Here is a 12,944-nt window from a genome sequence, read left to right on the forward strand (position 1 = left end):
TCTGTGGGGGTGCTGTGATTTACTACGATGATACCCAGGGATGAGGGACTTCAGTTACGTGCAGAGACTGGAGAAGCAGAGAAGGCTAAGGGGAGATTTAATGGTGGTGTTTCAAGTTACAAAGGGTTTCATAGCATAGATAGAGAGAACCTGTTTCCACTGGTAAGTGGATCAGGAAACCAGGGGACCCAGATTTAAGGTAATTGGCAAAAAAAAAATCAGAGGGGATGTGAAGAGAATATTATCACGCAGTATCTAAAATGCACTGCCTGAAAGGGTGGTGGAAGCAGATTCAAGAGTAACTTTCAGAAGGGAATTTGATATATACTTAAAAGGGAAAAAGTTGTAGTGCTCTGGGGAAAAAGCAGGGTAATGGGAAATATTGAAGAGCTCTATCAAAGAGCCAGCACAGGCATGATTCTATAATCGTGTTGGTGAGCACATTAGATACCATGTTTATTTAAAAGCTACGCCATTATTTCTGAGCAAGTGAAGAAACAGATCGCCTTGAGGAAGATTGGACTATCTCTGCTAGTCTGGTTACATGATCATTGATTAATATCAAAGCATGAATCATTTGTTACGGTAGGTCTGCAAAACTGGGAAAAGAATGCCTGAACATTCATCAGCCACTGCTTATTTGACACGACCGACTAAAAAATGATAAGTTAGTGTAACGAAGATAGATAAGAATTGTCAGTCCATGTTACCAGTTCAACTGGCTTGTATCTCCCAATATCTAATGTAACTAAACATAAAGTCTTTAAATAATGTTGTACTCCTGCAGTCTATCTTTTCATGTCGCACAACACATTTCAAATACTGAAGCTCTGAGCTACAAAGATGTAGAGTGACTAAATTGTTTCAGCAATTGCTCTTTCCACACACATTAATCAGCCAAGTACTGTGGTCACCTCAACCAGCTTCAAGATGGTTCCCTTACTACCTGCAAGGCCATAAGAGGTTCATTAGCATATTGATAGCAGCTACAATGAAGATGTTTTCACTGATATATTTGTTAGATTTTATGAGCACAGAACATCCAGAATTCCATGTTTATCACAGCACAATGCTCTTGCTAAAAAAAAACAAATTTTTTGGATTTCTTGTAAATTACCAGTCAGCCGTTGGAAAATTTTACTACTTGTACATAAATATTTTTGTATTTAAAGGGGGTGATTCTACCACCTTTGGTATACAAGCAATTTCAGGAAGAGAATTGCCGAATAATTTGCCAATTTTGTAAAGTGTTTCACTATACTGTCTTCTCACTTACAACATTGTGTTAATATATTCTTAATGCAAATTGTCATGTAACACGAAACAATAAAAAAAATCTGCATGAAAATGAAATGGGAGTTTTTTTATGTTGTGAAAGAAATTCGCAAAGCATTAAGTGATAGCCTGGCAAAGCGTAATAAGATGCTTCGCAATCCTTTGATTGCAACTTCAAGTACTATGGTTGCTGAGTCTCAAATCTGCCAGATACGCTTGAAATATGCATCTTCAGTCCCCGGCCAGGTCACTGTGCGAACAATCTGCAATAGTGAATGTTCCTTCTAGCTCTTCTCTTTAATAAAATCTCTATTTTACTTTTAACTTATGCCATCTTTGCTACCAAGAACCTTGTACTGTATTTATAATGAAACAACTCAATTATTTGTTGATGCTGAGCAATTATTTATCAAACACAATAAAATACAAGACTGAGAAACAATCCATTGTGTTTATTGTAGGGTGCTTGAGTGCTTTCCTTTATCTGTATGATTGCTCATTCCCAAAATAGTTTGGACAATTTATGTATACTGGGTTCCAAAACATATCATCTTCCCATTTTGCTTTCTAATTTTTCTTTAACTAGGTGAGAGGTTTTGGGCAGTGGTGACTAGCACTCCAACTCTCTCAGTTAAATTATCATGGTTTATTCAGTAGGATAGATTACCCTGTTAATTTGGCTGATGTCTCAGCTAAGGCACTGCACACACCATGGGCTGGATTTTGTTCCCAGCCTGACGTTGTGTTCTGCAGCCGGAAATTGGAGTGGCAGTGGCCACCACAGAACCTGACTCTGGGATTGCCAGATCTGATCTTCCCGGTAGTGGGGACGCTCTGTGGTGGCCCCTCTGCCGCTCTGTCATGGAACCCAAGTTTATATATTTAAGTTACATCTTTGCATGAATTAAAATGCAATCCACAGTGATGCTACCTTCAGGTCCTGATCTTCAGCATAGCATGTGGCACTCACGCACTTTTACTTTCCTGTCCAGGGAAAGCTGGCACCACCGAGGTGCGGGAAGGGGTGAACTCTGCACTGTGACGGGTGGGGTGAACTCTGCACTGTGTTGTATGGTCTGCAGGACTGGCAGCCTTTTAAAAATGGCACAGCACCTGCTCCTTCAACAGGTGATGCTGTGAACAACATTGCCAAGCACCCACCCCCCCCGCCACATGATTGGGTGGGGGGGTGACTGCTGTGAATATGCTAAGTGGCTGCCTGCCATAAAATCATGGGCGGTGCAGACCCCATGCGGGGTAGCTGCTATTTTCTGCACCTACCACCACTCCCGGCAGTGGGACAGCCAAATCCAGTCCCATATGTCTACAACTAGTGGTTTGATCAAGAAACAGTGGAAGGTGTCCACAGGGAAGGCTCTTGAGATCAAGCTAGGGTCTAAACTGGTAATTCAAATCTGGCCATCCAGATTCATCATTTAGTTGCTGCAGCTACTTTGGGTTTGCAGCGCAGAAACAGCCCAACTGTTCTAGGCCAGTGTTTATGCATCTTATGGGTCTCCTCACACCTTATCTATGTGTCCTTCTATTCCTTTCTCCCTCATGTGTTTATCTAGCTTCACCTTTAATGCATCAATGCTGTTTGCCTCCAAATGCTCAGCCAGATCCTTTTTTTTTAAAGAAATATTACCTTGTACAAAGGAAAGTATTTTCCAGAGAAGGCCATCAAAACAGGAGGCAGTAGCTTGTAAAAAATAAGACATGCATTTATATGGCACCTTTAACGTCCTCAGCACCTTCCAAAGCACTTCACAGCCGTTGTTTCGAAGTGGAGTCACTGCTGTAACACCAGAAATCAATGTCATTTATAAAGACTGGTACAAAACAAATTATGTTTCACTTTTTTGTACCACTGATAAAAAGGTCACCTCTTCCTTTTTCCTGCGTCCTAATTTCAATCACAAAAGGGACTCCTGTCACTTAAATCCATCAGGCATGGTAACAATTTATTATGTGGTTTTGTGGTTCTTGTCCAGAGGACCAGCTGTGACATGCGAGAAGTAGATATTTTTTCCCCGAGTATATCTATGTTACATTGAAGAGAATTAACACTTTAATCAACATTCCATTTTATAGATGATTATACACTCCCTTTCAGGAGCTTTATGTCAGCTGTGGCTCAGTTGGTAGAATGCTTGCTTTCTAAGCCAGAAAATTTTGGGTTCAAGTCCCACTCCAGAACTTCAGCACAAAAATTAAAGCTGATACTCCAGCAGGGTGCTGCATTGTCTGCGATGCTGTCTTTTGGATGAGACTATTTTGAAGAAGAGCAGGGGACTTATTCCTCGTATCCTTGCTAATATTTAGCCCTCAATCAACATCAGAAAAAATCAGATTATCTGTCCATTATCACATTGCAGTTTGTGGGAGCTTGTTATGCACAAATTGGCTGCTATATTTCCTACATTACAACAGTGACTATACTTCAAAAGTACTTCATTGGCTGTAAAGTGCTTTAGGACGTCCTGTGGTCATGAATGGTGCTGTATAAATGCAAGTCTTTCTTTCTTCTTTTAGAAATCAGAACATAGCAGAACGAAACATCCAGTCCTGCTGCTCCAGAGTTTGTGACCTATTTGATTTAGTTCTAGAAAGCTTCATTGTCCTTGCTCGATTATTTTACTCACATATTAGACTAGCATTGTCCTCCAAGGGTCTCCAATTCAACATCACAAGCCGTTTTTTGGGTATAAAATCAACTGTGGGTGGTCCACCTTTGGGTTCTGATCATCCATGCCCGATCTGTCAAATGGGAAGGCGGTGACTTCTCGGTTTGCTGGGCTTCCACTCGAAACAGGCATGAAGAGTCCTGCACATGCTAATCAGGCTTCGAACACCAGTTGTGTCACATTCATAAAGTAAAACTCATGAAGTGTCATGTAAAAGTAAAGCTTTTTTGAGTAAGTTTACAAATTTCAACAAGATTTCCTTTGCTGCATTACTTGTTTGTCAGGAAAGAAAGATTTGCCAAATTCCTCTTCCTGAAGTTGAACCCTCTTTAGGAAATACTCGGGGCCTGTGGAGTTCAGTAAGGTCATCAGATGCCTGTAATTGTTGACCTAATAGCACATTATTTCTGCTGCTATAGACAGGTAAAGTTTATTGTTACAACGTTTTGACTTTGGTCAACGTTTTGACTTTTGGAAGCTGGATAGCTAGTCTCCAGCACATTAAAGTTTGAAAATTACAGCATCGAGATGACTGCTAATATTCAAATGATAAATGTAGTGTTGTTACCCAGAAGACTAAACACATCTGCGTAGAAGGTATTATTTCATATCCCAGTCTTGACTGACATTCACACTTCATATTCTTAAACTCTTAACAAGATTAACACCTGTGAGAGAGGAAGCTGCATAAGGATGACTCCCTTTGCACACCATTCAAGGAAGACCTTGATGTGTCATCCAGGTATCAGCGCTAATAGATTCACCAGCTTATGTTCTGCGACCATATAATCCCACGTCGTCAAATCCTAGGTGATAGATAGTGTGTAGGTGTAAAGAGAAGTTTCATTTGGATGAAAAGAAAATGGAACAAGAAATGTTATGTATAAAGAAAATAAGTGGCTGCCCTTATTTTAAGCTTAAATATCATGTTGGAACTCTGATAGAAAGGACTATGACAGTTTATTTCTGTGGGAGGCTTAAACAAGAGTCACGTGATTATCAGCTACAATTTACCTATAAATCATTGGGGACCACATTTGCTGGTATCTCTCCTAATTCCACAACAGATTTTTGGACTCCCTGCCTTTCATTCAGTATTTAAAACATGCAATGCAGAGGAACTAGAGTTGCGAGGATTGGATGATTTAACTCCTGACCAGTGGAGTTAGATGCAGTTCATCGAAATGAACAAAAAGCTTTGCTCTTAAATGGTTTCGTTTACAAATGAGTTCTTGAAAATTGAAACAATGACTAAATCAATAATCGGTCCCAGTAGAACCAATTATCTGAAACAAGTTATTTAATGGGAGTTACTCTCTTGAGAGACCACAATATATTAGTTTAGTTATACAGCACTGAAACAGGCCCTTCGGCCCACCAAGTCTGTGCCGACCATCAACCACCCATTTATACTAATCCTACACTAATTCCATATTCCTACCACATCCCCACCTGTCCCTATATTTTCCTACCACCTACCTATACTAGGGGCAATTTATAATGGCCAATTAACCTATCAACCTGCAAGTCTTTGGCATGTGGGAGGAAACCGGAGCACCCAGAGGAAACCCACGCAGACACAGGGAGAACTTGCAAACTCCACACAGGCAGTACCTAGAATTGAACCCGGGTCGCTGGAGCTGTGAGGCTGCGGTGCTAACCACTGCACCACTGTGCCACCCTATATATTAGTTGCTTTCAGATGACAATAAACGATTAAACTGTGAAAATTTGATAATGTATCCAATTTTCTTGCAGCTGGTTTATCGCTTGTGCTACTGCCCACCAACAAAAATATGGTGGGGTGGGTTTCTGTGCAAGCAGTGGGATAAAGTAGCTGAAACTGCCCACATATCAGGATGCCAGCAGGAACTGGGGGTCTGGAGTGTGTGGGAAACTCCATGGGACAGGTGGGTCTGCTATTTAACAGGAAAACTACTCATTAGATACATTTTTAACCCAGGATTCTGGATCTAATATTTCCTGGAACTCGCCAGGGAAAACAAGGCAAGAGGACAGCAGGATTGGACAAGGCTGAGCCATTGTCAGGCAATAAATGCTTTAAATAATATGTTCTGACACCTGTTTCCTTGCCTAAGTGGAAGGCTTTCACCCACAGGACCTGTTCTGAGAGTGTGCTTTCACTACTTTGGAGGTGGTTTCCAATATTTTGGAGGTCACTTCTACTACCTTGGAGTTTTCTGCCTTTGATCTGCACTGCCCAGCTTTCAACCTTCAGGTCAGCATGGGAGCTTCTTATGCAGCTTTACATTGGAGCTCTGATGAAGAACAGGAGGAGCAGTAGCAGCAGTCTTCTCCTCAACCAGCTGCTGCTCCACAGGAAAGAGGGCATGAGCACAGGGCTCCAGCTCACAGGAGGCAATACCTTCAACACAGGGTTACTGGCAGAGGATAAGCCTCCTGCACATGACTGAACACAAGTGCCTCGAGAGGCAAAGAGTTTCCTGTCATCTGGTCACTGACATTATCTTCTTTTTCTACTACTCCTGCGTGGTGCTATCCCTGTGGCTTCAGCAGAGCTGGAGGCAGGCTGCTCGTATCCCTGCTCTGAGTGCTTAGGTGCCCATGGCCAGTGTCATCTTGGTCTGGGAGGCCAGGAAGGCCATGCCAAAGACTGTCCGATATGTATCTATGCAGGGGCTGACTTGGCCACTGGAACAGAAGGCAGCATGTGGGACTCTGAATGAGGGGATGGGTACAAGGGGTAAGAAGTGGAAGCACTTCGAGCAGAGTCCCCACTTCCATGTTTCCTTCCGTATTTCCTTGCTGGCCAAGAGCTGGAGAGCACTTTGCTTCAGTGAACTGCTGAACAACCAAGGTGAGGCATTCCTCAATTCCCAATAAGGTAGCATTTTGAGGGCTGGATTTTGTTCCCAGCCCAACATCGGGTTCCGTGGCCAGGTTGGGGGAAGGCTGGAGAATTGGAGCGTCCGCCATGGAACCCAATGCCAGGCTTCCCGGTCCCAATCTTCCCAGGGGCGGGCTAGGCCAATGTCAGCCTTCCCACCCAGAGGCCAGTTGAGACCCTTAAGTAGTCTATTGGGAGCCAATTAAGGGCCTCTTCCTGCCGCCGCTGGGATATTACCAGTGGTGGGGCGGGGAATCTTCCACCACGGGGGGAGGACATCTTGTAAAACAAGATGCTCTCCCTGCGGGCTTGGGTGGGGATATCCCTTCCTTGTGTCAATTTGTGGCTCATAGAGGACCCCAACACCCTGCCCACTGTCCCCCCCTTGGAACCACTTTACCTCCTGGGACACCCATCCCCTGGCCTGAATGCCCACCTCCTCCCCCCTATTCACCTGAGCCTTCCGGACTGGCCCTGATGACCCTGCCTTACCTACCTCGGGTCCAGGGTTCCATCACTGGGCTTGGGTCCAAGGCCTCTGCAGTACCAGCAGTGACCACCGCTTCTGGTGGTGCTGCCAATACTGTTGAGCTGCTGACCCTGTGATTGGCCGGCAGCTCTTGCTGGGTATCCCCATCCTTATTAAGTGTTTCAAGGGACAGGGATCCCGCCTCCTTCAATTTTGATGGCCAAGGACCAGAGAATCGCTCTGGGGGCCTGAGAAAGTACAGAGGCGGGGTTCCCCTCAAATTGTCGGCCTGGTGCGTGGACTACCGCCTCCTGCACAAAATCCAGCCCTGAGTGTGCAGGCCATTGGAGAGGGCCTGTTGAATCTGGATGGTTCATTTTGTGACAATCGTGCCCAACTTTGAATGAAAGAAATATCATGCAGGCCCGCCAGCTGCCAAGAATGAGGCACATTAATTTCGCCACATGGACATTAAATTTCAAATTGTTGCTGAGAAGAGAAGGCCTGTGACAAGGGGTTGCCAGGCCCCTGACTGGAAAGACATTTTTGCATATTAACAGACAGTGTTTGGGAACAAAGGAGCTATCCCCTGCTCCAATACAATGCACAAAGCCAGAAGTGGTTATAACCAGTCGGTCACGTGACTACCCTGCTGGCCAACTTGGGGAGTTTTAAATTGTAGAGACAGTGTTTGAACTGGCAGAAAGCAGAATGCTCCTGGACTGAAGCAGACCTCGCCTCCTGTCCTGTCTGCTCTCATCTGTTTCTCACCGAACTTCAAAAAGCCGACTGAAAACACATGAACACCAATAAAGAAAAGTCCCTTACAGTGAACAAGGTTTAAGAAGAATACTGGACCCCAACAAAAAGCAAGACCTACCTACAAAAGTACAACAGTGAGCTTGCAGAACCATAACAACAACTCCGGATAAAATATAGACAAAAACAAAATACTGCAGATGCTGGAACTCTGAAATAAAAACAGAAAATGCTGGAAATACTCAGCAGGTCTGGTAGCATCTGTGGAGAGAGAAACAGAGTTAACAGCCAAAATTTTACGTCCCCCCCCCCCCTCCCCGCAGAAGAGGGCTGGAAGCAGGGGAGGGTGTAAAATTCAGTGGGGAATGGGGGGTGCCATTCCCTGCCGCTGTCTTCCCACCCTCTCCAGGCCAATTAAGGCCCTTAAGTGGCCGATTAATTGCCACTTAAGGGCCTCCTCCTACCACCACTGAAAATATTGTGCAAGCCCCCAACAGCACAGCACAAGGAACCCTCCTGCCTTGATGCGACATTGGGAAGAATTACAACTCTCCCTCTAAAATTTTTGCATGAATCCTAATTCCTAATAATGTGTACTTTACAAAAGTCAAGTGTTCATGAGCAAACTTCACATTACTAGCAGCGGGTGCTCGGTTCAGTCGCTCAGAAGGCCACCCAGTAAAGCCTGGCAGCCTCCTTACAGGCTGTGGGGGGGTGCCTGACGGAGGAGCCCACCCGCGGAATATGCTGTCCCCCTGAAGCACCTCCCCCCCCTTTGAGGGGCCCTCCCCTGCCTTGCTGGGGCCCAGTCGATTGTGTCCACCAATCCCAGTGGCGCTGCTGGGACTGCAGAGCTGCCAGCCCACTGATTGGCTGGCAGCTGTTGTAGGCGGGACTTCCAGGCTCAGAATGGAGGAAGTTCTGCTTGAGGTCAATTAAGGGCCGGGGCCATGTAAAATTACAGTGTGGCTTCCGTGCCCAGTGGAGGTGGGCTTGCCACCAACTTTTTCTGCTGGTGAGCGGGGCCTCCGGCCCAGCTTAAAATTCCAGCCAACGTTTCAGGTCAATAACTTTTCATCAGAACTGGGAAAAGTTAGAAAGGTCACACGTTTTCAGCAGGTGAAATGGGGGAGTGTGGAAAAAGAGCAAAAGGGAAGGTTTGTGATAGAGCGGAAGACACTAAATGACAAAAGAGGTGGGGGTGCAGGGCCAAAAGGAGTGGTAATGGGATAAACAACAAAAGAAACGATGTACCTTGAGTAGGCATGAATGGCAGAATAATGAACAGCTGCAGTCCAAAAGCAAAAACAAGAGAAAAAGAGTAAGACCAAAACATGCAAAGAATAGGAAACAAAATGGGGGATGAGATTATGGTCTGAAATTACGGAACTCAATATTGAGTCTGGAAAGCTGTAAGGTGCCTAATTGGAAGATGAGGGCTTGCTCCTCGAGCTTGTGTTAGGCTTGACCGGAACACGACAGTGGATCGAGATCAGAGAGGTCAGCATGACAGCAAGGTGGAATATTAAAATGGCAGTCTACCGGAAGCTCAGGGTCATGCTTGCAGACTGAATGGAGGTGTTCTGCAAAGCGGTCACCCAATGTAGGGCAGACCATATTGAGAGTAGCGAATACAGTATACTAAATTGAAAGTACAAGTAAATCTCTGTTGCACCTGGAAGGAATGTTTGGAGCTTTGAACAGTAAATTCTGCATTCTCGGAGAAGACTCAGAGGGCGGAGTTCCGGACCGGTAAGTATAAAAAACTTACCTCGGGGATTCACGGCCTACATTCTCAGAGAAGACTCGGAGGGCGGAGTTCCGGACTGGTGAGTTACCTCAGGTGGGGAAAAAAAAACTGAAAAAGTGACGTCACGGGAAAGCTGTGACCTGATTGGCTGGTAGGGAATTTGTACTGAATTTGAAAATAAAACATTGGTAAAAAATTGATTAAAACCCTTAATTAACTAATTAATAAGTAGAGTAACTAAACCAGAGGGACGAGATGACTGTATTTAGTTAGCATTTAATATTTATAGCAGAAATCTAGCACTAGGGACCATATAGTTAATTATAACAATTTACGCATGTGAAAGCAGCAGGGAGAAGAAAATCCCAAAAAGTGTGGGTGCGAGAACACAGCCCTGTTTCACACCACTCAGGATAGGAAAGGGCTCTGATGAGGAGCCACCATGTTGAATTGTGCCTTTCATATTGTCATGGAATGAGGTGATGATACTTAGTAGCTTTGGTGGACATCCGATCTTTTCTAGTAGTCTGAAGAGACCACGTCTGCTGACGAGGTCAAAGGCTTTGGTGAGATCAATGAAAGCAATGTAGAGGGGCATCTGCTGTTCACGGCATTTCTCCTGTATCTGACGAAGGGAGAACAGCATGTCAATAGTCGATCTCTCTGCACGAAAGCCACACTGTGCCTCAGGGTAGACGCGCTCGGCCAGCTTCTGGAGCCTGTTCAGAGCGACTCGAGCAAAGACTTTCCCCACTATGCTGAGCAGGGAGATTCCACGGTAGTTGTTGCAGTCACCGCGGTCACCTTTGTTTTTATAGAGGGTGATGATGTTGGCATCGCGCATGTCCTGGGGTACTGCTCCCTCGTCCCAGCACAGGCATAGCAGTTCATGTAGTGCTGAGAGTATAGCAGGCTTGGCACTCTTGATTATTTCAGGGGTAATGCTGTCCTTCCCAGGGGCTTTTCCGCTGGCTAGGGAATCAATGGCATCACTGAGTTCCGATTTGGTTGGCTGTATGTCCAGCTCATCCATGACTGGTAGAGGCTGGGCTGCATTGAGGGCAGTCTCAGTGACAGCATTCTCCCTGGAGTACAGTTCTAGGTAGTGCTCAACCCAGCGGTCCATCTGTTTGCGTTGGTCAGTGATTATGTCCCCCGATTTAGATTTGAGGGGGGTGATCTTCTTGATGGTTGGCCCAAGAGCTCTCTTCATGCCATCATACATTCCTCTGATGTTTCCGGTGTCTGAGGCCAGCTGAATATGACTGCATAGGTGTTGCCAGTAGTCGTTTGCGCAACGCCTAGCTGTTCTTTGTGCAGTACTTCTGGCTGCTTTAAGTGCTGCGGATGTTAAATCGCTGGGGGCTTTCTTGTAGTTCAAAAGTGCAATGCGCTTAGCGGCTATGACAGGTTCCAGCTCTTCATTATGAGATTGAAACCAGTCTGCATTTCTCTTCGCATTTTTGCCGTAGGTGGTCAAAGCTGACTCATAGATGGCGTCTCTGATGTGGGCCCACTTGGTCTCAGCATCCCCTGTGGGAGTGTTTTGAAGGGCTGTTACAAGTGAATTTAGAAATTTTTGTAACAGCTGTGGGTGAGAAATTCTGCTCGTGTTGATGCGCGGGTGGCCCTTCTGCTTGGAATGATGCAACTTCTTTGGTCTGAGTCTAACCTTGCTGCACACCAGGGAGTGGTCGGTGTCGCACCTGAGTGGTGTGAAACAGGGCTGTGTTCTCGCACCCACACTTTTTGGGATTTTCTTCTCCCTGCTGCTTTCACATGCGTTCAAATCCTCTGAAGAAGGAATTTTCCTCCACACAAGATCAGGGGGCAGGTTGTTCAACCTTGCCCGTCTAAGAGCGAAGTCCAAAGTACGGAAAGTCCTCATCAGAGAACTCCTCTTTGCTGACGATGCTGCTTTAACATCTCACACTGAAGAATGCCTGCAGAGTCTCATCGACAGGTTTGCGTCTGCCTGCAATGAATTTGGCCTAACCATCAGCCTCAAGAAAACGAACATCATGGGGCAGGATGTCAGAAATGCTCCATCCATCAATATTGGCGACCACGCTCTGGAAGTGGTTCAAGAGTTCACCTACCTAGGCTCAACTATCACCAGTAACCTGTCTCTAGATGCAGAAATCAACAAGCGCATGGGTAAGGCTTCCACTGCTATGTCCAGACTGGCCAAGAGAGTGTGGGAAAATGGCGCACTGACACGGAACACAAAAGTCCGAGTGTATCAGGCCTGTGTCCTCAGTACCTTGCTCTACGGCAGCGAGGCCTGGACAACGTATGCCAGCCAAGAGCGACGTCTCAATTCATTCCATCTTCGCTGCCTTCGGAGAATACTTGGCATCAGGTGGCAGGACTATATCTCCAACACAGAAGTCCTTGAAGCGGCCAACATCCCCAGCTTATACACACTACTGAGTCAGCGGCGCTTGAGATGGCTTGGCCATGTGAGCCGCATGGAAGATGGCAGGATCCCCAAAGACACATTGTACAGCGAGCTCGCCACTGGTATCAGACCCACCGGCCGTCCATGTCTCCGTTATAAAGACGTCTGCAAACGCGACATGAAATCGTGTGACATTGATCACAAGTCGTGGGAGTCAGTTGCCAGCATTCGCCAGAGCTGGCGGGCAGCCATAAAGACAGGGCTAAATTGTGGCGAGTCGAAGAGACTTAGTAGTTGGCAGGAAAAAAGACAGAGGCGCAAGGGGAGAGCCAACTGTGCAACAGCCCCAACAAACAAATTTCTCTGCAGCACCTGTGGAAGAGCCTGTTACTCCAGAATTGGCCTTTATAGCCACTCCAGGCGCTGCTTCACAAAACACTGACCACCTCCAGGCGCGTATCCATTGTCTCTCGAGATAAGGAGGCCCAAAAGAATAACAATTTAGTAAGGATTTAATAAGCATTTATTTATTTTATATTAATTAACTAATTAGTGCTAGAAATGACAGTTAGAGGGGTGAAGTGCTTCGCCTGTGAGATTTGGGAAGTCCGTGATGCTTCCAGCATTCCGGACGACGACATCTGCAGGAAGTGTACCCAGTTGCAGCTCCTCACAGACCGTATGGATCGGTTGGAGCAGCAACTGGATGCACTTAGGAGCATGCAAGTGGCAGA

The sequence above is a fragment of the Heterodontus francisci genome, chromosome 15 (assembly GCF_036365525.1).
Source record: "Heterodontus francisci isolate sHetFra1 chromosome 15, sHetFra1.hap1, whole genome shotgun sequence".
In the NCBI taxonomy this organism is placed as follows: Eukaryota; Metazoa; Chordata; class Chondrichthyes; order Heterodontiformes; family Heterodontidae; genus Heterodontus; species Heterodontus francisci.